General features: G+C 41.0%; 1 protein-coding gene across 1 annotated transcript in view; it reads right to left on the bottom strand.

The window, feature by feature from the left end:
• Positions 1-23761, bottom strand: part of GRIN2D (glutamate ionotropic receptor NMDA type subunit 2D) — a 1022144-nt gene that overhangs the window by 113489 nt on the left and 884894 nt on the right. The gene's annotated exons all lie outside the window — the stretch shown is intronic.

The raw sequence follows: 23761 nt of genomic DNA, 5'->3' as shown, positions 1-23761 counted from the left end.
GGCCTCGGATCGGGAGGGCTCGGGGGGGTTCGGATTTCAGAAATCCGAACCCGCTCACCCCTAATATATATATATATATTTATATATACTATAGTCTCTTGTCCAGTACTCAACCCCAAATCAGGTGCCAGACCTGAATCAGGTGCCAGACCTGAAGTAATAATACAAAAGCAGCAATGGACAGCACTCCAAACTAAAATATCGAATAAAGAGACAGAGGGCCAGATTCATTATGGATTGCAACTGCGATCGCTGCTGCGATTACACACAGAGTCGCACTGTGAAGATATGCTAATCCACTGCGATCGCTATGCCAACGCAGCACTACACAGGAACACCCACCTTACCTTGCATACATCCGTAATGTTTACCAAGACTGCAAAAACCATTGGTAACATCAAGTACAATCACGCACACTTGCACAAGCTCTGACCTTATTCGGGAATTGCTAACCTCATTGCACGCTAGGAGTATATATATATATATATATATATATATATACATACACACATGACTGGCCAATAGTTTTAGAACACCCCCATTTTTTCCAGATTTTATTGAATTGTCTCAATGTGTTGAACAAGGCTGCAGGCCTGTTATAAGGCTGCATAGGTTTTTATTTCAAAGTGTTTTTTTTCTAAGCGGTATTATATGCATAGCATAATTTAAAGAATTAGACAAGAAACTTTACTAGCTTTATCCTCTGCGATCAGCGAGGGATGATGATCTGACTGATTTTCCCTTCTCATCCTGCAGGTAATCTATTGGGACCAGTCATCTGACATAGAACTAGCAGTGCTGTATGATTATACTGATTTCACAGGTAATCTATTGGGACCAGTCATCTGACATAGAACTAGCAGTGATGTATGATTATACTGATTTCATAGGTAGTTTGTTATTAATTATTATCTGCAAAAACCAGAGTGACTTAAGGTCTTGCAACTTAACTACTTATTAACTCCTATATACATGGGATGCTGTTTAGGGTCTTTCTGTTTGTATTAGAATTTTTGTATCTGATGTGGGTGAGATTATTGGGGGTTGGGGTGTAATCAGGGACTACACATGTATGCTTCACTATATACCCAGTAAGCCACAGGCTGCATGCCTTTTACAAGGCTGCCTAGGTTTTTATTTCAAAGTGTTTTTTTTTCTAAGTGGTATTATATGCACAGCATAATTTAAAAAGCTAGACAAGAGTTAAACAGGAGGAAGACAGGAGGACAACTTTTAAAAAAGAACTCTTTACAACTTGAAAACAATTGAAAAGGATCCTCTGAGCTTCTGGATACCCTGCAACTCAGCCACCAGCTTTCATTATAACCTGAACACACCTTTTGCCAACAGCCTGCTTTAGCATTGCAAGCAACCACCAGGTGGATTGCTGAATTTAAATTTTTGAATGTATTTTTTTTTTACCCTACACTGTTTATATTATTCATTTACCACTGTCAATTTATCTCTACACCACTGTAGTATCTACCATTTTTAAACACCTTCTCATCTGTAAGAATGCTTTATCCTTAATTTAAAATCCTGCAACTTTAACAGCTCTAAACTCATTTGTTTATTATATACTCCTGTAGTTGTGCCTTTACATCTACTAACACTGTTCTTCCTTTTATCTGATTTTTAGACATTTTAACTGTACTATTCCTGTATCTCACTCTCATCACTAATACTGCTGTTTTCATCCCCCCCTAATCCCTCATCTACGCAATGTCTCTCTTTTCTTCTACCCCCCCCTCACTCAGAAGCTACATCATAATTTCCTCTACCACCAGTTCCCATTTCTTTTCTCCTTCCATAGTCTCCTCCACTTTCTCCTCTCTCTCCTTCCTCTCCTCTATCTCCCTTCATCCCATCTAGTACTCTCCACCGACCGCATCTCCCATAACTAGTATGCCCTGCACCCTCCCTTTTCTCCAAGTTACACCTCTTCTTCTCAACCCACACCACACTAAACCTCCACCTTGCCCACCACCTGCTGTCACCCTTCCTCACTCAGAAGCCCACCACATACCCACACTCTTCTTATCCCCCTGCTCTAAATAAATCTCAACCCCACACTACAGCAACCCTAACAATCTCCTTCTCTCTCCTCCCAACTCTGTCCCTCTCTCCTGTCTCCTCTGGAAAGCCAGTCCTGTCTATAATCAACTGGTCCCTGTCCATTATGGCTTCATATTCAACTCCTTTAATCTCCTAGCCATCACCAAATTCTGGACTTACCCATCTGACACCACTTCTACTGCAGCTATCTTCTTTTGGACGCTCACATACTTTCACACTCCCTGGCCTGGAGTTTGCCACAGTGTTGTTGTTGGGTTACTTCTATCATCTGGTCACTCCCACCTACTCTTACCTTCTAAACTCTCCACTTCATTATTTGCATTCAATGCTCATATCAGTTGCCTTTTCCAACTTTCTCGAGCAGCTGACTTTCCTTGTCCCCCTGGCCTTAACTCAAAATTCCATGATAACTTTGCTTCTTGGCTCCTAACCTTGAAATTGGCTCTCAAGACCCCTTTCTTCCTCAAAGCTTTCCAGCTCTCATCCTAACCCACTACTCCATGTTCCTTCCTCACAATCCAGCCCATCTGTGTCACCCATTTGTCTGCCCCCTCCCCTTTAGAATGTAAGCTCTCATGAGCAGGACCCTCTTCCCTCATGTGCTTCTCCCTCACTTACTCCTGTTTTAATTTACAACAGCACCTAACCCTTGGTTGCTGATGCCATGCTGCTTATTTAAGTGTTATGCAGCAATGTATAAATTGTGTATTTGTCATGCATATTTTGTACTGTTAATAACTGTTTTTTTTCCTGTGTTATCATTTGTCTATGTACTTGTCTTGTGTGCTCATTTGTTTATGTACTTTGTAAGGTGCTGCGGAACCCTTGTGTCGCCATATAAATAAAGGGTAATAATAATAACAAATAAACATTTAGAGATATAAAAGAAATAATAGATTCATTTTGTTTAATAAAATTTAATCTAAATTGTTGGCTCAACAACACAGCCAACTTGTGGTAGTTTGCTATACTGGAAATTAAATATAGGTATTTTCTTTTCAACATGAACCTTCAATCAAAAAAAAGGTAAAGAGTAAGCGCTCTATGGTATAGGGATGTGTGCTATAAAGATTTGTAGATGTGTGATGTATTATACTTCTATATAGATGTTGTTCACTATGTCTTTTTCGAATGATATCAACAAAGTGGGTAATATTTATAAGTATTTTAAGATATGTTAATAATAGTATTCCACATTGGGGGCATGTGGTTATACTTGGTATCTGTTAAGTCTATTAAAACTCGTGGGCAATAACTGTAGGCAGGATGTTCAAGCGTCCTAAGCATACAAATTTATGTCCCAAAAACAATAGTCCTTATAGTGAGGTGGGCAAAAACTTTAGGCCATGTTTTCAATAAAACTTGGATGTGTAAACGTTCTGAATAGTATGTTGGATTTTGGTGGTCCCTCCTTTAAACAATTCTTATATGCATCCTCCTCTGTAATATCCCACGGGTACCTCAAAATAATGAGTGCAGTATCAGGGTGGTGCGGACACTATTGTGCCGATAATAGGTAAGTTGGATATTACTTACCAAGCAACTTCTGCTGGTCCTGTGGTAACTGCTAATTTGTACTCCCGTGGGTGTTATTATGCAAGTGAGAGGGTTAGTGTTAGTAGTAAAGGTGAGAGTACACTGGTATTAATTAAAACTCTCCTTTTTTATATTCTATCACAGCAAATTCACTGCTGGTATGGTAACTACAGTGTCCTGCATAAAAGTCAATCTGGGCATATCTGTAATGGATCCAACGCATTTCATCCCCAATTGGAACTTTCTCAAGGGAAAATGTAATTGATCAGTTGTTCACGGTATTCTCCGGCCATGCTTCCAGGTCCCGGCATTACTCACATGACGTGGGTGTCCATAACATGAGCTCTGTGACATGACCCTATTGTTTTGCACATGCATCATCTTGGTAGCTCTACTGCCGTATAGTGCAGTTCTCCGGGGTTTCTGCCTGTAGTGTTTGTGTTTTACCTTGGGTGCGGTTGGTCACATTAGCCTAGTATCTGTGCTCCAGTCCATTCTACCGGTGGAGGCCATTTTTGGATAGACTTACGGGTCCATATTTCTTATGTCAATTCCGTTGTAGTCCCAATATAAACTTATGCAAATAGGTGATTATGCTTTGGTGATAAAAATCCATCTACTTTCCACACAGTCTATCTTTTCTAACCTGTTCTCACTCCTCCAGTTGTAGCAGATCTTTTCAATTCCTACGTATTTTAACCCCTTTTGGTTACACTGATGTTTGTCTTTAAAATGTTCTGACACACTATGGTTTTCATTTCCTTTGGCTATACTTCTGAGGTGCTCATTTATTCTAATTTTGATGCTTCTTGTTGTACGACCTACATACTGGCGCCCACATGGGCACTCCAGCATGTAGATTAAATTTTCACTGTCACACGTGATAGTTTCCCTTATGTTGTATTTTTTCAATGTTTGTTAAGACCTAATTTAGCCCCTGGGCTTTGTGCTTTTGTACCCTAACTTTCTACAGTTGGAACATCTCCCACAATGGTGGATTCCTTTCGCTACAGTGTGCCCTTCTATTGTACTTTGTTTCTGTTCTTTAATTTTTCTCAAATGGTTATGAGTTAATTTACTTCTCAGATCTGGTGCTTTGCGGAACACAAGATCTGGTTTGTCTGACAATACTTTATTCAGTTTATCATCCATTTTCAAGACATACCAATGTTTCTGCAGAATGGTCCTAATTTTTTGTCCTGCCCCAGTGTAATTTGTAATGAAATAAACCTTCTCTCCTTCTTTAGCATGTTGTTTAGCTGAGTCTTTTAATAGTGTGTCTCTAGGTGTATCTTCTAATGTTTTATAGGTTTCTCTACCTACACCATATTATACTTTTTTTTGTTTAAGTTGTTGTTTAAGATTTCATCCTTGTATGACATAAACTTCCACATTGGTACAATTTCGCCTCAATCTAGTGAATTGTTCCTCAGGAATACCCCTAATGTACCTTGAATTGGTGTTTGCTACTTGCCAGAATATAGCTATTTACGTCAACTAGTTTGTGGTGTGTTTTGGTTTGAATCTTTGAGTTTGTGATGAAGATGTCTCAATCTAAAAACTGTACCTTCTCTTTGCTGTTGTTCGAGGTGAACTGCACATTCCTATCGGTATTATTGTTGATGTAATTCAGAAAGTCCGTCATTGACATTTCATTCCCCTTCCAGATGAATAGCACATCATCTATAAATCTCCTCCAGAGAACCAAATTCACCCCAAGCTCATTGTTGGACCAGATCTTATCGTCCTTCCAGCAAATTTGGTTTTCTTGGCAATCCCGCTCCACTGCAGAAAAAACTCCTCCTTAAACCACATATAGTTATGGGTTAAGATGAACTCTATCCCTTTCATCATAAAGTCCACCTGATCACCCTTTAGTTCTGGGACTTGTTCTAAAAAGTTCTTAATGCTTTCTAAGCCCTGATGGTGATAGATCATGGTGCAAAGTGATGTAACATCACTAGTTAACAACCAATACTCCTCCTCCCACTTTATGTCCTGTAAAACATTAAGTACCTGTGTGGTGTTCCTTAGATAGGATTTTTGTTTCTTGACATGATCTTATAAGAAATAGTCTAAATATTCAGATAATGGTGAGGTAATGGAGTTAATGCCAGTCAGGAGTTTAGTGTTTCTATGGACCTTGGGTAAATGGTAGAAAATCAGGATCACAGGATAAGGTGTGTTTAGGAAGTTGAATTCCTTTCCTTTGTATTTCCTTAATTTATTAAAGCTCTCAACTCTTTTTGAAAGTCTTTTGTGGGGTCCCCTTTTAATGTCATATGTGTGTCCTTGTCTTTCAATATCCTGTATGATTCTTTTATGTAGCCTTTCTTATCTAGCATGACTATGCCACCACCTTTGTCAACTGGTTTGATCACTAGGTCTTTGTCCCTCTGTAATTCTTTCAGTGCCATCTGTTCTGATTTGGTGAGGTTCGGTCGTGTGGTTCCTGTTTTTTGATCTAGTCTTTTTATGTCTTCCAGCACTGCTTTTTCAAATGTTTTTACAAAATTGCTTTTCATACAGTATGGCTTGGGCTAAAGATCAATTTGGGTTTTAATCCCATATGTTTGTGTGTCGGTCGTTCCACATTTTTAAGCATACTGGTGTTTTTATCCCCAAATTTTTTTAAACTTAGTTTCCACGTAATTTTTTTCAAATCCAGGTAAGTGCTAAACTTTTCTAGTCAGTTAGTTGGGGCAAATTTCAGCCCCTTATATACTAATGACACTTGGGAATTAGTTAGGGTTTTGCTACTTGGGTTAAATATCCCTATTGGTTGTTCTGTGCTGGGTTAATTTCCTTCTCTACTTTACTTTTCTTGCCCTCCCCGGCATCCTCATCCTGTTTTACTGTGCGGATCCCTAATTCCAAAAAAACAATCCCCCCATTAATTCTCACTATTTGTGTCCTCCTTTGGGGTTTGTGGTTCTCAATTGTCTTTATAGTTTCCATATTCATGATGCCCTGATCTATTGTCTGCTCAATGTCTTTGGGATTATGGAAAAGAAGATACCTCCACCCATGCTCAAATGATTGATGTGCTAAGGCTGTAAACTGAACTTGGTCGTGGTCTGCATCGTCTATTGCAGTGATTCCCAACCTCGGTCCTAAGGCACACTAACAGCCCTGGTTTTAGTGATATCCATGATTGTGCACAGATGGTTAAATCAATATAACTGAGGTACAAATTAGGTCACTTGTGCTCAAGTATGGCTATCCCTAAAAGCTGGACTGTTAGTGTGCCTTGAGGACCGAGGTTGGGAACCCCTGCTCTATTAGATAGATTGAAAAACTGTTGTCTTATTCTTCCTAAATTCTGTGTGACTCCTGACTGTGAGTTGTTAGCAGCATCAACCACCTGGGCCTATCTTGTACCTTCGGTTCTGTATGTACTGTAACGTTTTCATATATAGTATTGTTGATATATGAGATTGAATTTCTTGTATACAGGGGTGTTTGTGATGTATTTTTTTGGATTCTTCTCTATTTTATGTGTTTGTTGGGCATGGATCGGTGGTCTCTTACTACTATTAGTTTTTTGGTGTTTCTTATCCCAAATTTATCTCTTAAGATTTTTGATCTTTTTGTGTCGATAATTTTCTAGTTGTATTTTTATTAAACTTCCATACTAGTGTACTCTGTCTCTTGCTTGTATGGTTCTAATTCTGAGTCTAATTGTATAATTGTATAATTTGTTCAGCTATTTTTGACAATTTTTTATTTCTTTCTGTTAATATAAGTTCCATTAACTTAGTGGAGCATTCTACTAGAACATTGTCCCATTTTTCAATGAATGATCCATTGTCAGTTTTGTGAGTTGCTTTTCGTGTAATCTTAGACCTTTTGGTATGATATTTTATCTTAAATACCATTCTAGAGTATAGACATCCCATCATATCCTGGTTTCCTTTCCTAGATTTTTATCAAGTTCAGTGAATAAATTGCAAAACTTATTGCTGGTGGGTTTTATGGGTATCCCAATATTTATTTCCAGAAATAATTTGTTGGCCCTATCTAATCTTGAGGTTCTGGAGTCTAGTAACCCCATGAAACTATCACTAGTCACCTGGTGCTGCTAACCTTGGAATAAATGCTCAGATGGATGGACAATAGCCGCTCTCAGGATAACCTCCTATCTATACCAATAGCTGCTCACTCTGTGAAGTGTTCCAACCTCCTGCATGAACCTTCAATCAAAAAAGGGGGAAGAGTAAGCGCTCTATGGTATAGGGATGTGTGCAGAAAGATTTGTAGATGTGTGATGTATTATATGTCTGTATAGATGTTGCTCACTATGGGCCTGATTCAGACCCACTCGCGAGCGGCTGTCCGCTCGCAAGTGGGTCGATGGTCTGCACTGAGCATGCGCACGACGGAGGGAGCTCCGTCGTACGCATGCGCCAGACGCGACAAGCAAGGGAAAGTCCTTCGCTCGTTGTGTCTGATCAAAGGGGGCGTGCTGTCGATGTTGATTGACAGCACGCCCCCAAAGGTGGGCATGCCGGGGGCGTGCCTCCCAGATGGAGGCGTTCCCAAGGGAACGCCTACCGTCAGAAGCCAGCCCACTGACATCATTAGTGATGTCAGTTGGAGTGATTTTGGCTCTGATAGAGCCAAAATCACTCCTGGCCTTGCGGTTGAAAAACTCAACCGCAGGCTCCGGCTCGCAGTTTCGATGGTCGCGATGGTCACGACCATCGCGGCCATCAAACTGCACACTCGTATAGGCTGTGGGTGGTGACCCACAGCCTATACGAGCGTCCAGGAGGACGCTCCATTTTTATGGAGGGCGGCCCTCATTCAGAGCGTGCGCTCTGCTCAGAACGTATGGCTCTGAATGAGGGCCAATGGCCCTCATTCAGAGCCGTACGCTCTGAGCAGAGCGCACGCTCTGAATGAGGGCCGCCCTCCATAATTCTGGAGCGTCCTCCTGGACACTCGTATAGCTGTGGGTTACCACCCACAGCCTATACGAGCGTGCAGTTTGATGGCCGCAATGGTCGTGACCATCGCGACCATCGAAACTGCGAGCCGGAGCCTGCGGTTGAGTTTTTCAACCGCAAGGCCTGGAGTGATTTTGGCTCTATCAGAGCCAAAATTACTCCCACTGACATCACTAGTGATGTCAGTGGGCCGGTTTCTGACGGTAGGCGTTGCCTTGGGAACGCCCCCGTCAGGGAGGCATGCCCCCGGCACGCCCACCAAAGGGGGCATGCTGTCAATCAACATCGACAGCACGCCCCCTTTGATCAGACACAATGAGCGAAGGACTTTCCTTCGCTCCTCACATCTGGCGCATGCGCACGACGGAGCTCCCGCCGTCGTGCGCATGCGCAGTGCACAACATCGACCCACTTGCGAGCGGACAGCCGCTTGCGAGTGGGTCTGAATCAGGCCCAATGTCTTTAGGAAGGATAACAACAATGTGGACAATACTTATCAGTATTTCAAGATATGTTAAAAATAGTGTTCCACATTGGGGCGTGTGGTCAGACTTGGTATCTGTTAAGTCTATTAAAACTAGTGGGCAATAACTGTAGGCAGAATGTTCAAGCATCCTGAGCATACAAATGTATGTCCCAAAAACAATAGTCCTTATAGTCAGGTGTGCAAAAATTTAAGGCCATGTTTTCAATAAAACTTGGATGTATAAACATCTTGAATAATGAGTTGGATTTTGGTGGTCCCTCCTTTTTGATTGATAGTTCTGATATAGCCTGGAGGTATGTTTTGGGCCAGTATCTTGCTTTACTAACTAGACATAGAGCAGAGGGTATTGGATGGTGCTGCAAAATACTTTGGTAGCCCTTTTGGTTCAGGGTGCCAGTCACTCTGTGCAAGTTGCTGACTAGGGACAGCAATAGTGCCTCAAACCATCAAATATCTCCCTCCATGTTTGACAGTTGATTTCACACTAAGGAATTATTGTATCCTATTGCTGACTTGATGGCATACAAAAACCTTTCTCAGAGCTTCATACATCTGCCCCTAGGTGTTGACTCTCAGAAACTTGTCATCTGATACTATTATAGCTTTGGGTCTGCCAGACCTCTTCCTGTCTGTTTCTTCAAGTTTCTAAGTGCTTTTTCATGATGTAGGAAACTATACTCACTGAAACCTTGGCTTTCATTGCAATTTTTTAAAGGCTTACACTTTTAAGGGCTCTACTGTCAGTGCATTATTGTTCATATGGTGCTTAAGAGGTTGTAATGACAGACAAGGGGTTTATAACCAAGAGGTTGGAACACCTGAAGGTATTGTTTGCATCAACTTTCAAGGCTTAATTTGTAAGTCTTAGCCCATTACTTGTTCCATGAAAAAACCTTTTTAAAACATTTGAACAAAAAAACTTTTTAAAACCAGTTTAGTACTTACCTTTGCACTATTTCAGATTATTCACTTGATTTAAATTGTTTAAATTTCAATAAAAATTGAATATGGGGGTGTTCTAAAACTTTTGACCAAGAGAAAGAGAAAGAGAGAGAGAGATAATGGGTTGCATTGAAGGTGGGGGACAATTTATATATGCAGAGAGACAGAGTTTGGAGGGATGCCTTGCATTGCAACATGGTTTGTCCATCTGCAAAATTGCTTATTTTTAATTTTTTGTTTTGCACAAAATTCCCCCCAAGATCAGCCCCAATGTTTGCAAATTATATAATGACTTTAAAAAAAATAATGAACAGAACAGTGATTTTACTTCTTTTTAAGCAGAAATATATGATAGAGTCTAGCTTTAGTACATTGTTTAACTTCTTTATACATTACTTAGAATCTGATAATAGTTTGGACCACCCCTTCTCAAAATATCATGACCCCTACATATACAGCAAATACGGATGATCCCGGTAGTTTGACAAGATTCATCTTGTGTATTGGCTCTCTGTGCTGGGAGAGTTTAGAAATAGGTATAAGGGGGTTTTGAGGTTTAGCGACCCTAGGGGAAAAGGATGTATGTATCTAGCAGCCTAAAACCATTAGGATCCTTTCACCAATATATTAGGTCACTTGTGGTCCAGCGATCTGCTCTTTTTATCCTATTTTCTCCATTATAATGAACTTCTGGAACCCTTTTTTTATGAAAAAGTAACCCTAAATATATGGCTTATTCCAAACATTTTATAATTATTTTCATTGAGAATATCACCTTCTATCATTAATTTCCTGTTGAAATGCCTCTAACAGGAAATGAGTCACCGTAAAGGTATTTAAGCCCTATCATGTCACACCATACACATACCTTCATAAAGACCCTGATGTATGCCAAATGCATTGGAGGCTGTGACTGTGTGAATCCTGGAAGTGGACTACAAAGTGTAAGCATTGGGGTCCACCTCTCTATACCCTTGAAAAATCATTCGGTGGTCCTAGGTCTGGATGGTCAATGGGTCCCATGTTTATACATATGGTATGAACCACTTCAGGGTTTTTTACACTGGATACTCCAATTTTATCCAGTGACTACTTGCTACAATCTATTCCCTTTTACCAGGGTAATTTTGTCATTTTATGGTGTTCATTCGTTATATGTCTTTTTATTCCCTTTTACAAGGGAAATTCTTATTATTTTATTGAGATTATAAGGGGTAAATTTACTAAGATTCAATTTGGTCCCGATTTGTCCCGTTTTTCAACTCGGATCGGATCGATCAAAAACGGCAATTTTTTTCACTAAAAAAATTGTGAATTTACCAAACTCCTGGTTTTGACAGGATCATTTTGATTGTTGGTGTATTTGGTCGATCCTGTCCAATTTGAAGTCCTCATTAAACGGCCGACTTTGTCTCCTGAACAACGGGCAGCAGGTAAGTATGTGAGAGTGTGGTAGGTGTGCAATAAACTTGTACTTTCTAAGATGTGTGAGTGATTTGGTTTTTTAACTATTTGTTTTACAGTGGAGATACAGGTGCCAGACGTCTGCTGGCACTTGTAGTTCCACAAGTGCTCAATGGCGGACATGCTGGCACCTGCAGTTCCACAGTAAAATAAAATAGTTACACTTTATTTGACCCCCCCATTACCCCCTTACCCACCGCTGCAGGGGTGCAGGAAAGAGCCCTGGGCTTCATACTGAGCCTGGGATCTCTAGGGGGACCCCTTCTTGGGGGGTCTCTACCTCCCCTGAAATCCCCGGCTTGGCCTGACCAGCTTGGGCTGCGAATGCTTTGGCCATGGAGCCCTGGTGAAAGAGTCTCTGGGCTGTGGCATTACAACCCAGTTGGTTTGGGTCCAGAGCTGATTTTAGATATAGGGGGAACCTCACACATTTTTTCACCATATATTTAAAACCAGGCCTGCAGCCAGGTGCTGGTTCTTAAATTAGGGTGGACCCCTACTTAGTTTGTTCCCCATAATTTTAAGAACCAGGACTGGCTGGCAAGTCCGGGGATGGTTAGCCTTTTGGGGGGGACCTCATGTCAATTATTTTTAATTAATCCTTAGAACACACTTGCCATTCAGAAACATACACAAATCACACTGATTTGTGTATGTTCGATGGCAACTCATAGCTCTGGAGGTGGTGCATTTAAAACTTCGATTGAGTCCTCGATTTGAGTGTAAAACGGGCGACTTTAGCAAAATGAATAATGTGAAATTTCCAATTTGTATTAAAGAAGTGAAAAGTACTTCCGAATTGAGCCGATGGTGATATAATTTCTATTGTTTAAAACGGCAGAATTTGCGACATTAAACCACTGAATTTTAACCTGAAAAAATGAAAGAAATCACCCAACTTTAATGATAGTAAATTCCCGATTTGCAAAAAGTGATATTATCACCTGAAAATGCAAATCGGGACCAACACGAATCTTAGTAAATTTACCCCTAAATGTTTTAACCCCTTTTTAGAGGGTATTTCTCCATATTAATAAATTGTCTTATTTGCTGGATTAGTATACTTGCTCCCTGCATTTATATATATCCTTTTATTTATTAACTGAATAATATTATACTATATATTGGAGCCAGCGCCAAAAAAACACTCATATCATATTCTCTGGTTCTCTGGTTTATTTAAGAAGAGATGGGTTGTAAAAAGCATCTCTTCTGATAATCTTTATGTCTGAAATTTAAAGGGCAATGATTTTAGTAGCCATGTTTTGCTAGGAAAATCATTGCTCATTTAAATTTTGGGCAGAAATATGATCAGAAGCGCCTTGGTTTCACAACCTGACGCTTAGGAAGTACCCCCTACATCCATCCACAGCTCACAAGAGAATTGCATAGAAGCCATTTTATAGAAGTCTATTTTACAGCAATGGCTGGGGTGTATTGCACTCCTTTACCCTGCTGCAAAATTAAGCAGCCAGGAGTGCAGTCCAGCACTCGGCTTTTGTGATAGCGCTGTCCAAATATGACAGAAAATAGTAGAGAGTGGTCTTCCCCTGGCAACCAAGTGACTCCATTTTCTGTAGGCTAACGGTTAATATGATCTAATGGAAGCTGTTCTTATTGTCTCTATTACAAACAGCTGCAACTTCTACCAAGTCAGAAGTATAGTGTCACTCCTAATGGGTTGCGATACAAGTGAGACTGGCTGTACCTTGTGTATGCACAAACTAATACAGACTGCATTTCTACAAAGCACGTCTACCTAGCTTTCAGTCACTGTGTGCTTAATTAGTTAGAGAAGCACTCGTATATTATTCAGCTCAGTAGTACAATGCTTTTTAATGTACATTAAAGTACCGTATATACCCGAGTATAAGCTGAGTTTTTCAGCACATTTTTTGTGCTGAAAAAGCATTCCCTCGGCTTATACTCGAGTGATGCCCGCATGGTACGCAGCTGAGTAGCGTACCATGCGGGCCACAGTGCAGACTGTGTCTCTGTGACACAGCTGCACCACGTGTGTAGCGCTGACCGGACGGAGTTCGGTCAGCACTACACATTGCCAAACACACAGCCGCCGGAGCCGGCAGCTGTGTGTTTGCTGTAATCAGCAGCCGATGAGAGTCTGTCAGACTCTCATCGGCTGCTGCTACTCCCACTGCGGGAGCCATCTTCCGGCTCCTGCAGTGGGTAATGGGAGAGACGTCATGACGACGTCTCTCCCATAATGCAGAGTGGCCGGAGGAGCTGATAGCAGCGGCGGGACCAGGAGCGGGGTTTCAGATAAGTGTTTTTTTATTTTTATTAGGACTACTGGGGGCATTACCAGGGGGGATTACTTCTGGGGGCACTACCAGGAGGGGTTTCTTCTGGGGGCACTAACAGGGGGAATTACTTCTGGGGGCACTACCAGCGGGAATTACTTCTGGGGCACTACCAGGGGGAATTATTTCTGGGGGCACTACCAGGCACTACCAGGGGGAATTACTTCTGGGGGCACTACCAGGGGGGATTACTACTGGGGGCACTACCAGCTGCTGCATTTCCCACCCTAGGCTTATACTCAAGTCAATAATTTTTCCCAGTTTTTTTGTGGAAAAATTAGGCACCTCGGCTTATATCCGGGTCGACTTATACTCGAGTATATACGGTAAAAAAAATGCTTTTTAATTCCATATGTATTTTATCCATATTTTTTAAGGTACAAATGTACTTAAAACATCTTTAATAATAGAGGATTAACAAAATAGTTAAATATTAATAGTTTTATATTGACATTTTACAAATATAATTCCTATCTGATTCTCCACAAAATTTGATCTCGTAGATCTATAACAATATAATATATAGGAATTAGAGAGGAGCAGATAGCAGTAATCAATATGGGAGAGCTCAAAGACTTCCATTGGTCTTTAGTAGTAAGTAATGTGTCAAACTAAAAGCAACATGATGTAATAAGCAACATGATGTAATAACATCAGACACAATAGTTACTATTAGTGAAACACTAATGGAAGACCTTGATCTTTCCCGTATTGATTACTGTCATGTGTTCATCTCCGATTCTTATACCTCTGTAACATATATTCATGAAAAGCAAAATAGCACATTTTTGTCCCACTTTTGTCTACTACTGCCTGTGTTCATTCTTCGAATGAAATTCTAGATATGCCAGGCATGGCCAGGAAACACTTGAACAGAAAGCAGAAGACTAAGCACCAGCTTTTGGCACTACCCACACATGAAGGTACTAATGCAGCATTAGCATTACTAGGTATACATCGATTCTACTGAGTGATAAGTATGATAACATTCAAAGATAGACAAAATAACTAAATATAACCTCTGAAAACACAGCAAACCATTGTGTGTTATTACAACACAATAACTTACTATCTGCTAATAATCATCCATCCATGACATTATTATTTTTGGTTAAAAATATTACAAAAATTACCAAATTAACTTACTGATAGACACATTATCAGAATAATTCAGTAAAAACATGTTCAAATTCTTTAAGATGAAGTAATACACTGTCTGGATCCACAGATACAATGAGTAATCACTAAATTCCAAGATTCACTCTAAGGGGTATATTTACTATAGTGCAGGTTTAGTGGAGAAGTTGCCCACAGCAACCAATCAGATTCTACTTAACATTTATTGTGCACCTTTTAGAATATACTGGCTGGAATCTGATTAGTTGCTATGGGAAACATCTCCACCTCTAAAAACTCTCACTTTAGTAAATATACCCCTAAGACACTTCCCCAAATGCATTTCATTTTTAGACTTTATACCTCCTGCATTGTTATCTCTGTGTTGATTACTTCAATTTGTGTTCAGCAATAAGTTTTATAAATACATTTTGTAAACTTCTGCACCTTGCAAGCACTGTTGTTTATATTCTTCTGAGAAGGCTACAGACTTCAACATGATATATGAAAAGTGCAACTCAGACCTGTTGATAAAATGTAAACTTAATGGAAAAGTTTTTAAAAAAGCACATCTTGTGTATCCTAAGGGGCCTACTTATTATCGGTGGCCAGGTTGCCCCTTAATAACATTAGTTAACAACTTGCTACGAGTAGCAATTGTAGATACAAAATCACCCAAGCATTTCAACATTGCTCCGGAGCAGAGACAGCAAGCAATCCTTATCAACACTACTTTAGTAGCAGTGAAACTAAAGCTAGGCATCCACTATACAATTTTCTGTCAGATATCTGTCCAATCTGGCTGGTTGGAATGAAAACCTGGTAATGTATGGGAGCAATTGAAAATCGCCTGTTTGCTCACAAACACTGGAAAATAGCCAAAAATGATCGTTCAGACAAATTGGTTAAAACACACGAATTTAACCAATTTGAACAATTTTCTTGTCCTTTTTATCAGTGTTTAAAAACATGTGATCGACTGTTATTTGCTCCCATACATTACCAGGTTTTCATTCCAACCAGCCAGATTGGACAGATATCTGACAGAAAATTGTATAGTGGATGCCCAGCTTTACAGTAGCACTGGCATTCTGACTCGGCAGTGCTAGTGCGCATGCGTGAACTTGGGTTCACACATGTGCACAAATAACCCGGAGTCTGGCTTAAAGAGCCGAATAGGAGTGAAGGGATCCAAATTAATCCCTCTTCACAACCCAGTACCACTTTATATAGGGAAGGAGCGGCGTCTGGGAATCATCATCATCTAAAGAAGGTTCCCACGCTGTCAAGCTCCATAAATGTAGTATTTTCAGAGTATGATGAATTTAGTCCTCCATACTATTGTATGGGGACAGCAGGCCAGATAGGGACTGAAAGGTAAGCAGGATATACTGTATCTGTTATATTTACTGCGTTATCTTTATAATGGCCCTGATACTTAATTTCTACAAAAGTAGGTGAATATGTTAATGTTCACCTACTTTTATTGAAATTATGGGATAATGAATAGACACCAAAATAACTTGTTTAGTGAATATTATTTAGTATATTATTTTTGGGACATTACTATTTGCCAAATACAATTAGTTACATGTTCTATTTTCACATAAGGGATTATACAGATTTACTGTAGCTGTAATTATACCTGCATTTTGGTGCTGATTCTGAGTTGAGAGTACCTAGGTAAAGCCATGTTGCAGTGCAAGTAGCGCACATTTAAAATGTGCAGAGAGATTTAGGGACATAGGCCCTCATTAAGAGCCACTCGCTAGCGGCAGTACGCTCGTTCCGAGCGATGTTCGCACATCTGCGCATGCGTACGGATCGTTATAAGCATGCGCGAACCAGTCAGTGCGGCCGAAATTCATGTGCTCGCAATATAGCGAATGCCTGCTATTTTGAGTGACAGAATGAGGCGTATGTGGGTGGTAACAGGGGAAGGTGCTTGAAAATGGGGAGTGGAGATCCGAACGCAGGCGTGCTTAAAGGTCAAAACGGGCGTTTTATGGGTGTGCATAATTAATACAGCAGCGTCATTGACCACGTCACTGGGTTATTTTATAGTCAGAACTGCTCGCAAGATTGTGGTAGCAAAAACCAACCACAAGAATAGCGAGCAGTTCATACGCTGGTCGATGTACTCGATTAATCTAATAAATAGCGGACATGACGTATGGTGCGTGCGGCCAGGGGGCGTTTTTAACAAATAAACGAGCGTATGTTTTGCTCGCTCATTCAGACTTAGAGGTGTGAACAGACTGCAATTTGCGAACTGATCATTTGAATAGCCACCCCTTGTTTTTGAACGAACGACCACAAATAGCGAACGGCTCTGAATCAGGCCCATAATTACTAACAACTAGTTTCTTAAAACTTGACGACCATCGGCGGAGTTTTTTGATGCATTTAAAGCAGCAACAGAAATAAATGCTAACCCAGGCTGGTTTAGCATTTTTTACAGTTGCCACTTTAAATCCATCTGTCAAAGCCTCCGATCATTGGCCTCTTTTAAAAAACGATATATAGAAAATCTAGTTAGAGAGCAGTGCGCTCCTGCACGGTCTCCTCTCTCTTCTATTACATGCTGGGTACAAGGACCCAGAGTCAGAGAGAGGCGTAACCTCCGACCTGATGACTTCAACAATGGGCCACTGCTCTTGTGCCGTTGGCGCCATCTTTACTGTGTAGACTGTCACAGTACTGCGCAGATGTGCAGTACTTAGCTCCTGGGGTGAGACTTCTAAATACCACTGTTATCCCTTGCAATAACGCTATTCTGCTTACTGCTGTTACCATGTTGAAATAAATAAACCCAGGTTAAGGACTCTCTGTGTGACTTAACAGTCACTTTCACACTCCGCCTGACACCTGCAGTTTTTTCACCACCACCCCAATAGGCTATATCAGTAAATCTACCCCTTAAATTTGAGAAGGGTGTTCAAACTCAAATCCAAATCAGAGTGTAAAAATAAAGCTGTCCAGTATTTGTACACTACATGCAAAAGCAGCCTGTATTTACCCTGCATGCAAAAAAAATAGATTTGCACACTTTGCATTGTAGCATGGTGTGTTCCAGATACAAAGTTACCTGTTTTTTTTTTTTTTTTTGCTCCCACCCAGGAGCATAAGTTCATACCAGGTGCCAAGAGGCAAAATAGATGGTGGTACTTCCCCTACCCCTAGTGGCTCTGGTTTGCACATGCACCATAGCACAACTAAAGGGGTAAAAGAGGAAGTAATGTGACAGGAAAGCTGCCTGTTGTGGCTAATCTCCAGCCTAAGTTATCTTCAACCTCATCTTCCCTTGTGACTCTCCAGCTTTATTCCTCATTATTTCTGCAGCTTCAGCCCTGTAGTGTCTCTCCAGCCTCCCAGTGTCTGCCCAGATCCATCCAGCCCCCCAGTGTTTCTCCAGCTCCAGCCAGCCCCCTTCTGTCTCTCCAATTTGCCAGTGTCTTTCCAGTTCCAGCCAGCCCCCTTCTATTTAATTCCCCAGGGTCTTTCCAGCACAAGCCAGCCCCCTTCTGTCTCTCCAGTTCCCCAGTGTCTGTCCTGTTCCAGCCAACCCCTTCTGTCTATCCAATTCCCCAGTGTCTCTACAACTCCAGCCAGACCACTTCTGTCTCTACAGCTCCCCAGTGTCTCTGTAGCTCCAGCCAGCCCCAGAGTGTCTCAACAGCTCCAGCCCCAACATCCCTCCAGCTCCAGTGCACAGACAATTACCTTCTTCTGGATCTTTGGCTGCTTCTCTGCCTTTCAGTGGTGTGGCATGATGTGACGTGACATCACATGCATGGCATTGCAATAAAATAAAAACTTTATTGCACCATCAGCCAGTGATGTTGGAAAATCAAGACACAGAGGCTCTCTGGAACCCACACATACATCCATCTATAACCATTGCCAGGGCCGCTGCAGTGCTCATCAGGGAGCAGGCACCAGTTATATATTGATTTATCTGTTGGCCACTCTGGCACCTGGTACAACTGTGTCACTGGGTCAACTCCTCAGTTCTCCCCTGACAGCTGGTGCCCAGAGGCCAATGCCTCCATGGCCTCCGGGAGTTCCACCACTGCTCCCAACTCAGAATCATCCCCTTTGTACACAGATAAAATGCAGATACTGTATACACCCATATTTTGAGTTGTGCTCATCTACAGAAGGTGAACGCACTGCCCCTATCCATATAATTGGTTTCATAGCAGTCATAATTATCAGTACACATTTGCCTGGTGCAAGAGATCTGTCTAAAAACAGGCATATCTATGCATAACCCACAATTCCGACAACAGGCTCTACCTAAACTTAGCCAATGTGCATCCTATCACCACCCAATTATGCCTCTTCAACCACAAGTGGATATGCAATTAAGTTTTGTGTGATTCAGCATTGTCCTTATTTACGTACTATTTGCTCTGGAGCATGCACAATGCAAAAACATTTATGATCCATCACTAAAACTGACTTGCGTTCAGCACTCCATTGGCCCATAATTCCATTTGTCTATTTGTTAATGTTAAACCAGTTTTGAGCTCGCCCTTACTGCTTTCTAGACATCTGAAAAAACACACACAGGAGATAAACTGGGAAATCCCAGCTATGCCAAAAGGCAGGGCCGTAACTAGGGTAGTGCGACCTGTGCCATGGCACAGGGCACCGCAGGGCAGGGGGCACTATTAGGGCCTGTCAATTTTCCGGTTTATTATCAATCTCACTTGGAGCCATCCCCAGCATCTCCTGGCCTCCCCTATATCTTTCCTGGCCCTTGCTTATGAAGACATGGCCCTTTTTCAGGTGCATTATCTTATGTCCCTTATTAAAAAAGGGGGTGGGGGGGCGTTAATGCTCTCTCTGGCACAGGGCAACAAAAAGTCTAGTTATGGCTCTGCAAAGAGTCAAAATGCACCACCAAGATGGTACAGCCACGCCGCCCTTGGCACACAAAGCTTTCACCAAGGTACCCCGATGGGGTGTAGGCACACCGGGGTCTGGACCAACTTTTGACCACCCTAGGGGTAACATACATTTAGAGAGCCCCACAAAAACACACAATGGCATAACCTGAATTTCTATTGTACATGAAAAATGCTACAAACAAGCATGCTAACTGGGAAATGCCATGTTGGTCTTTATTTAAAGAATGAATGTGCTGTGTATGACAAGAGCACAGTTATTAGCTGTTTGTCTATTAAATATTGTGAGTGATAAATCTGTAAAGACATCAGGTTGCCTTCTGTAGCATAAACAACTGCTTATATGATTGTCAAGACACCTGCTTCATGGAATGAAAAAAGAACATTGCAATTCAATTGTACAAAGTAAAGTACATGTAAATCTTCTTATTGTTTTTACGGTAAACTGCATCTCACCCAATACTACACTACATTAAAAAGAAATGTTTGGATGAAGTTCTTCGACAACCACAAAATGCAACAGGATTTAGAAAGTCCCCACCAGGGGCGTATTAAGAGAGGAGGGGGCCTGTGTTCACTCCCCATCTGGGACCCCCTCCTGGAATTTTGAACTAAAACAGTATTTTATTTTAAAAAGGGTCAGTACAACTCACAATTTTCACATTTTGTGAAATATAATTGCTTTTATACAATCTGGCTCAATTTAAAATGGCAAATGTAAACTGTTAACTGTAATCTACACATCAATGGGAAAAAAAATTATTAAACATGCTTGATTAGTTTGGAGAAATCATTTACACAACCTTCCAAACTTTTAATTACATTTCATTAAAAAGTTCACTAAAGTAAGATCAAAATGTTTGCAAAAGTTCATTACACTTACATGGAGAGCACTGCATCTACAAGATTAGAAACACACATATTTTTATGTTTTAGCAGATATCTGCCAGTAGTGATGATTGAATGTGTTGATTACACCACAATCGTCCCAGCAAACAAATTATAATTTCTGCATCAATTTTATCACATGATCCACCCCCCTGTAAGATTCTATGTTTAACCTTATTTTCAGGACTTTGTAGAATGTATATATAGACCGAAACATCCTGAAATACTCTTGTAATTATATATATTTGGCAGATTTTCCAATGCTTGTGACTCAAGCTTTCTTTTAAATAATCCATTGGTAGTAGTGTGTATTTTTTAATTCAGAATGACTAACCATTGATTTAAAAGCTGCAACTTTTCATTTCCCCTTTTATCATGTGGTTTCTTTAAAGAACTGTCCATACTGCCAGCATGCACTTGTTTAATGACGCTGAGGTCCCATTACAACTTATATATCGCAATGCTACAGTTAACAATGGACCCAATTTTTAATGACAGGCTGTTTTCTTTTTGCCCACGACATCATCACAGCCAGCTGTCTGTTTAACAGATGATGTCAAGACTATCAAGCAAACCTGCAGCTATTCTTGGCTAACAATATGTTAATGATGTCCTAATTGTCAAATTGTTCCCATGTCTTTTATATCCTACAAGCCAACAGTCATTCCCTGATGAGAATAAGCTTGATTCACCTGGGATAATGACAGTCTCTCCAGTGATCTAATTTACCATAATCTCAGAAATGACACTTCAAAACGGAACAACTCCCTGGATCATCAACAGATCAATTTACAAACACTGCAAAGAACCATAGCATAAAGTACAGTACATTAAAAAAAGAAAAAAAGAAAGAATATCTGTTTCAGAATTTTGGGTGTAAAACTAGGTCATTTCTTGTTGTTTGTTTTTAAAGTGTATAGATGTGGGAGTCTTTAAGTGTAACTCAGTTGTTATTTATTAGCAAAAACTTTACACAACTTTACATACAGTATCTAAAGGAAAAGTTGCCTTATCATAACTTTTATGACAGTTAAATAATTTATTCTCTTTGATATGAGGCTATAGTCAAGTTATTCAAGTTTTGAATAAAAATTAAAAAAAAACACCAGTTTTCTTTAACATATATATTTAAAAGTCCTCAGATCTATTGAATTGCACTTTGTTGAGATCGCTTTCATAGGACCCAGACAGAGACAGGATTACAGTGACCACAGTATGGACCTTATTCAGAGTTGTATGCAAGTCCGATGGTTTGCGTGCAACTCCGATGTATGCTCAGGATCTGTACTGCACATGTGCCGATCAGTGTATGCTCGCTCGCTCTCAGTGCCCAGATGCCGCAGCATGATTGATTAGCTGCAGCAGTTTGGGGACAGTGTCCGAGATAATGGAGGGATGTTGGCACCATTTTCTGGGTGTGCTAAGGCTAGTGGCGAAGTTCTTGTGCGTGGCTTCAACTGCGTGAAAACCTGAAGGCTACTCGGATGGCCGATGGACAAGCAGAGTAATCTAATACTGTATCCTCGGATGAAGCAGCAGATCATCAGGAGGTTTATTTAGACAAGACAATTCCTGCGGCTTTAGCATATTTTAGCATTGCTGCTGCATCTTGCTAAAAGCGTACAACTCTGAATTAGACTGTCTGAACGATAAAACATAGTGGGAAAATCATATTGCTCTAATCCTTTTGTACAGTATGGAAAATGAATTGCATATGCATTCACACTTGCTATAATGTACTATTGCATAGGCTATTGGTACTGTTGTGTATAAAACATAGGTGTCATGCTTGTATTTGTTTGTGAACCAGAACTTGAGTCTCTGGCTGGAGTGGAATCTGGGGCAAATGGCTGAAAGCTGGTCGCCCTAATGTACTTTCTGCTCATGGACTAGAGTAGGAATCGTGGAATGTAATGAGAGTGCACTGTGTATAACTGGTAGCCAAAATTTGGCTGCCGGTGACTGGTGGCACTGGTGGTACAGCTGGAGTCTTGGTTGGAACCAGAGTGGAGATACTGTACTTGATGCACACATGTGCAGGTAGACAAGATGAAAGAGAGCTTCAGTACGTTCAGTCAGGCTAGAAACAGATGGGAACTGGATCAAGTGGAACCCGAAGTAGCTCTGGATCTGTCTGGGACTGGAATACACTGAACCGGAATGCTGAGAACTGGAATGGGACCAGAATACTGTAGAACCGGAATGCTGTAAAGTGAAATGGGACCATAATGCTATGGGACTGGATACTGGTGTCACCAGAATGGAACCAGAATACTGGAATCACCAAATTGGGACCGGATTGCTGGAACACTGGAATGAGACCAGATTGCTGGAGCCAGTAGTACAGTAAGATAATAACTGCACTTTGTCTCTGGACAATGATTAGAATCTGCAGGAGCTCATTGGAAAGCACACAGCTATGCTGTGGATAAAATTGCGCTGGCAAGTGCTGTGTGCAGGGAGAATCCTTATATATCCATGGCTTATCAGGGATTGGCTGCAGGTGTCATGTGACCAGATACTGGTCTCCTGATGGTGGAGATCTGGTCACCTGATCCAGATTGTCATGGCTGTGCCCAGCAGCCAGCATTGGAGAGAATGCTGCATGTGGGTGCTGAGTAGACTGCAGGAGATGAGAAGAAACTGCAGTAGATGTTCAGTTTGTAACAGTAGGGTGTGTTATACAGTTGTACACACAAGTCTGTTTTATTGATGAATCTTGCACTTTTTTTGCACAGTGCATACGTTCAGCTGGGAAGAGGCAACCAGAAACAACTGCAGGCAGTTAGGGGCCCTATTTAATTCAGCTGCATCTCCACATGTGACTGAATTGGTGGCAATGGGCAACAGGTCATTTGAACATATATTATGGGGTTGATTCAATTAAAGGTCTTGATGCCAGTGATGGTGGGTTGCATTTATATTTGTCATATACAGTGCCCCTGGAATCCTGGCAAAGTGCTTGTGTGCACCTCTATGGGAGAAATGAAAAACTGGATCTAGGTGCACTTAACTGAATCCAACCCCAAGTGTTCTGAGGGTGATGTGGGCATGTAGGCTGAATAGTAG

The sequence above is a fragment of the Taudactylus pleione genome, unplaced genomic scaffold, assembly GCF_031769625.1.
Source record: "Taudactylus pleione unplaced genomic scaffold, aTauple2 ptg000041l, whole genome shotgun sequence".
NCBI classification, from domain to species: Eukaryota; Metazoa; Chordata; class Amphibia; order Anura; family Myobatrachidae; genus Taudactylus; species Taudactylus pleione.
The sequence above is the reverse complement of the archived record's forward strand: the minus strand, read 5'-3'. Positions and strand labels throughout refer to the sequence as shown.